This window comes from Anomaloglossus baeobatrachus, chromosome 5, assembly GCF_048569485.1.
Source record: "Anomaloglossus baeobatrachus isolate aAnoBae1 chromosome 5, aAnoBae1.hap1, whole genome shotgun sequence".
In the NCBI taxonomy this organism is placed as follows: domain Eukaryota; kingdom Metazoa; phylum Chordata; class Amphibia; order Anura; family Aromobatidae; genus Anomaloglossus; species Anomaloglossus baeobatrachus.
The window spans coordinates 523,126,260-523,132,259 of record NC_134357.1 but is presented as its reverse complement, the minus strand read 5'-3'; positions in this window follow the sequence as shown (position 1 = coordinate 523,132,259).

Genomic DNA, 6,000 nt, shown 5'->3' with positions numbered 1-6,000 from the left:
GAGTGCTGGTTTGATTTCAGTGGGTGCTCTTTTCGACAGGTGTGTACAATATATATTGATATTCTTAGAATCAAAAGTTTGTGTACTATAGTTAGGGGGTTTTTTTTTCTTCAAAAGGTACAGTGTGCAATACACTTTCCACAAGGAAACATCAAAATCCTATATCCAATCTTCCATTAAGCCCCTCACGTTGCAACCAATTAATTTAATTTTTTTTTTAAATCTGACATGTCAGTTTGTGGTAATAAAATTAGCATAAAAATAAGAATATGTCTACTTTAGCATTGTGAACATATTTTTTTAGGATAGTAAGAGGCTTAGAAAATTAGCAAATTGTCTAAATTTTTAAGGGCATTTTCCAAAACCTATTTTTTAGGAACCAATTCAGTTTTAAATTGGTTTCGAGGGGCTTATATATTTGTCCATCAATGACAGCACCACAGAAGGAATATCAACAAATAGTAAGGGAAGGACGATAGCTTGGAAAACTTTTCTTCCCAAGGCTAAGGCGGGCTTTACACGTTGCGACATCGCTAGCAATTGCTAGCGATGTCCAGCACGACTGCACCCACCCCCGTCGCACATGCGATATGTGGGGATTGCTGCCGTAGCGAACATTATTGCAACGGCAGCTTCACACACGCATACCTGCTCGGCGACTTCGCTGTGACTGCCGAACAATCCCTTCTTCAAGGGGGAGGTGCGTTCGGCGTCACAGCGACGTCACCGCGCTATCACTAATCGGCCGGACAATAGAAGCGGAGGGGCGGAGATGATCGGGACATAACATCCCGCCCACCTTCTCCCTTCCGCATTGCCGTCACTCCTGCAGGTTTACACACAACGATGTGTGGAGCTGCAAGAATGACAAACAACATCGTACCTGCGGTCGAACCGACATTATGGAAATGAACGACGTTACACAGATCAGCGACATTGTACACTTCTGTGCTCATTCATCGTCGCACCTAGGATTTACACGTTGCGATGTCGCTAACGGCGCCGGATGTGTGTCACTAACAATGTGACCTCAATGATATATCGGTTGCGATGTCGCAACGTGTAAAGCCCCCCTAAGTCTTACTAGACATTAAATCTTATCTATAGTGTCTAGAAAAGTTATGGACCAGGTAGCGGCTCTGCAGACCTGCTTGATCTAAGCATTTCCCTTTCGGACCAGGAAATGGATATGGGCCAAGTAGAATTAGCTGTCAATTTTTCTTTTACCAATAAATTTGGTTTCTATATGATCCACAAATTTGCTTTTTTGATCCAGTTAACAATGGTACTTTTTGACGACTTCCTGTTTTTGTCCTAACTGTAGTGCTGGGCAAAGAGATTTTGGTCCTTTCATCAGGATTTTGACTGTAGTGCAGAACGACTCTTCGTACAGCTATGGAGAACATAGAGCTTCCCATACAGCTTCCCTGTCATTATATGGATTCTGACAAAAGGAAGCAATTATAATCTACTGGGACATGTGAAACTCTAAAGTCACTGAAAGATAATTCTGTCTTCCAGAATCTTTCGATATGGTTCTCTGAGAGGACCTGAAGCTCACCAACTCTTTTAGCTATTGTGATTTGTGACTGGGAAAACAGCTTTCCAAGATAGTTGGACAAACAGAAATGTAAAAAATTTTTGCAAATTTATTAAACAAGAAAAACTGAAATATCACATAGTCAAAAGTATTCAGACACTTTGCTCAGACACTCATATTTAAGTCACATGCTGTCCATTTCCTCGTGATTCTCATTGGGATGGTTCTATTCCTTTATTGCAATCCAGCTGTCTATAATTAAACTGATAGGACTTGATTTGGAAAGGCACATACCTGTCTATATAAGACCTAACAGCTCACAGTGCATGTCGGACCAAATGAGCCCAAGGGAACTGCCCAAGGAGCTCAGAGACAGATCTGGCCAAGGTTACAAAATAATTCCTGCAGTACTCCAGGTTCCTAAGAGTACAGTGGCCTCCATAATCCTGAAATGAAAGAAGTTTGGAACCACCAGAACTCTTCCTAGACCTGGCTGCCCAACCAAACTGAGCAATTGTGGGAGAAGAGCCTTGGTGAGAGAGTTAAAGAAGAACCCCAAGATCACTGTGGCTGAGCTCCAGAGATGCAGTAGGGACATGGGAGAAAGTTCCATAAAGTCCACTATCACTGCAGCCCTCCATCAGTCGGGCCTTTATGGCAGAGTGACCCGACGGAAGCCTCTCCTCAGTGCAAGACATATGAAAGCCGCATAGAATTTGCAAAACAGATGTAGGACTCCCAGACTATGAGAAATTAGATTCTCTGGTCTGATGAGATGAAGATAGAATTATAACCAAAAAGTTCTAAGTGGTATTTGTGGAGAAAACCAGGCACTGCTCATCACCTGCCCAATACAATCCCACAGTGAAAATGTTGGTGGTGGCAGCAGCATGCTGTGGGGGTGTTTTTTAGCTGCAGGGACAGGACGACTGGTTGCAATTGAAAGAATGTGGCCAAGAACAGAGAGATCTTGGAAGAAAACTCCCAAAAGGGTTCCATTGTGGAACGCAACCAGAAGTGATTAAATGGAAGTGTGGTCACGCCTAATGTCCCTTCTAGCACAAGACCCGTAATGCCAGACACATGGAAGGGGAGGAGAAGATGCTGGGGAGCACAGTGAAACCCCAGCCTGCCGCCATTTTTCTTTGCCTAAAAATGCAGGAGAAAGGGAAAGTCCTGAGTCCAGAGGAGACAAGAGCAGCCGTAAAGAGTAGGAAAGACCAGTGATCATCCTCATCTGTCCGGCTGTAGAAAGATAATGTTGTCCATATTTGTCGCCGGCCACAGAGCACCATGGCCTTTTCATTACCCTTAGGGACATGAGAAAACACTGGCGGTGGGGAGGGGCTATTTAACCTCTTTGTGTTTCCAGTCCCTATTAGCGCGGGGTTTCAACCTCCTGTGGTGCTGTTGTGAAAAGTACTTGATGAAAAAAAAAGTACACAAAGATGTGCATTTAACGCCAAATTTTTTACTAGAGTAATAGATGAATAGACATACAGTAGTTCAAAAGACAGTGTTTCAGTGCTCGATATGTGTTGCTATTTTTTAAATCCAAAAGAGAGATGCAGGTCCTGCACCAATTCCAAACACAGACCTAGCTCCACTTAATAGTCTCCAGACAGGCACAGACAGAGCTGCAGTGATACCAACATACAAAATACAGGGAGGTGCTCCACCTGGCAATCAGCACAATAGTCCAAAACCACAAAGGGAGAAAAGGTGGTGTCAGGACTCGACGAAGTGCCTAGGTGCGCGAAACAGTCGCTGTCGTCTTGTCATGCCCTGCATCTTAGACATCCCCCTCCTGTATGTGTTTTTAATTTTTGAATGACCTAAAAGAAGACTTCTACTAAGGGTGAGTGCCACCATTTCTTTTCTCCTTTTGTGGATTTGCTACTTTTTGAGTACACGGTAGCGCGCTGAAAGGGAAGCACGCCATGTTGAGCACAGATTTTTCTGCAATAGGTAGCAAAGAATTAATCTATGGGCACAGTGAAATATATTGTTTTACTTTTTTTTTTTATGGAATAGATAAGATAAAAAGTATCAGACAATATTACATTTTTTTTTATGAGCATGACAATAACCTATATGTAGTTGTACACTATTTCTTGGGCACATGGCAGGTCTCATAAGGGAGGGATCATCATTTGGCTCTTCAAGCGCACATTTTGTGGCAATATTTGTCAGCTGCTGTATGCTATTTGCAAAACGTCTGAGGTGCTAGTACCAATTTTGGAAGCTATACCCCTCATTGAATTCAATTTTAAGATTTTATTGATTTTCAAGCAACATCAAGCACTTAACAATACAACATATGGAAAACTAATGTAGACATATATACTCGAATAAGTGCCTATAAACTGGAAGAAGAGAGAGAGAAACAGAAGAGGGAAGAAAAAGACAAAGTAACTAGAGAAGAAAGGGAAAATATCCACATGGACATATCCGATACATTGTTAGAATTCTAGACATGCGAATCTACCACCTCAAATAATGATCCCCATGAAAACCCTGGGGCGCAGCTACAGCTCAGACAACCATCTACATCTCAGGACCGTCCGGTATAGTGGGGAGGAGAGGAAAGCCTCCCAGTGGAACCATTTGGTGGCAACACTGGCTCATTGAATTCATTTAGGGGTGTATTGAGCGTTTTTACCCCACAGGTGTTTCACATTTCTTTATCAATCTAATATATAAAGCTGAATGTGTGAATGTATATATGTGTGTCTGTCCGGGATTGGCATCTGCACCGTCGCAGCTACAGCCACAAAATTTTGCACACTCACACTTCTGGACCCTAAGATCGTCATAGGCTATGTTTTGAGGGTAAATTTTAACCCCGCGCTTTACAGTTATTCACCAAAAAACCTGCCTCCACTAAAGCGAATAGAGCTGGGAGCCACAGTGCAGCCAGAACTTCAGAAGAATGCGCAGCCACGCCCTTATAAGGAATGTTGGTGTGTCACAATGCAGCCAGGGAAAGAGACCGACATAGACAGGGAAAGAGGCAGACACAGACAGGGTACGAGGCAGACACAAAGACAGACACAGACAAAGAGACAAATAGGAATAACGTTTGGAACACCATTCTAAGTCCGAACTGGGTGCAAAAACCTAAAAAAAATCACTATGGGGAGATAAGGTATGCACACCAGTGACTATGTAAGGGGAATACATGAAATAGCAGAAACTGCTGTGTGAATACTGACTTGAAAAATCCAATAGCTATATGCAAGAGTGAATATGTGAAAAATGGAATCTACATTACTGCCATGAACATATGAATCAAGAGAAATTTAGCTACTGAATTGATCAATGCAATAGAGCCCCAACACTACGCCAAAGTATTTCTCTACGTTGGGGTCCCTAGCTTGTGTGTGTCCTCTCATGCAGTTAAAAAACCTACCGTGTATGGGAAGCTGAGACCCAGGCTATTTATGCGTATGATATGGATTGGCAATAGGTGTGGTTGGGGAGGGTTCACAAACGAAAAAATACTTTTTTTTAGCATATAGCTATTGGATTTTTCAAGTCAGTATTCACACAGCAGTTTCTGCTATTTCATGTATTCCCCTTACATAGTCACTGGTGTGCATACCTTATCTCCCCATACAGACAAAGAGACAGACTGACAGGGAAAGAGAGGGAAAGAGAGACAGGTTAAGAAACAGACACAGACAATGAGACAGAGACAGACAGAGAGGGAAAGAGACAGAGATAGATAGATAGACAGACAGGGAAAGAGATTGAGACAGACGGAGAAAGAGACAGAGACAGTCAGAGACAGACAGGGAAAGAAACAGACAGACAAAGAGAGAGACCGAGAGATATATACAGAGGGGGAGACAGACATTATAATTACATTTCTATCTATTTGTTTTGTGGTTTTTGTGTGCAGAATACATTTTTGTTAATACATTCTATTTTGTTAACAGCGGTTATTAACCCGGGCGAAGCCGGGTAGTACAGCTAGTAGGCTATAAAGATAAAAAAAATTGCATTGGTTACAATAATATGCATATTTCCAAGAGGTAAAAAGAACACGATAATTTATTACACAATTTCTCCTGAGTATTGCAACATATGGTCGTACACTACTGTTTGGGTTCATGGCATGGCTCAGAAGGGAAAGAGCACCACTTGGGTTTTGAAGTACCACTTTCAGTCACCATATCACATTTGTGAGAAGTCGCAACCACTGTAGTAGCGTGTATCGTGGCTGCCGCAGCAGTAATTTTTGTCCTGAAGGAGAAATATTTCTGTAACGCGTTGACAAAGTTCAGGATCACTCATCAGCCTGATTTGTGGGTGCGGCTTTTAACCCTTTCATCTACCCACAGTGGAATGGTTAATTTAGAGCACTGTGTGGATTTGACTGTATTAAATCGTGTTACTTACAAAATATTTGTGCTTCAATACTGAAATCTTTTAATTATTCAATGAATAAAGCCTCA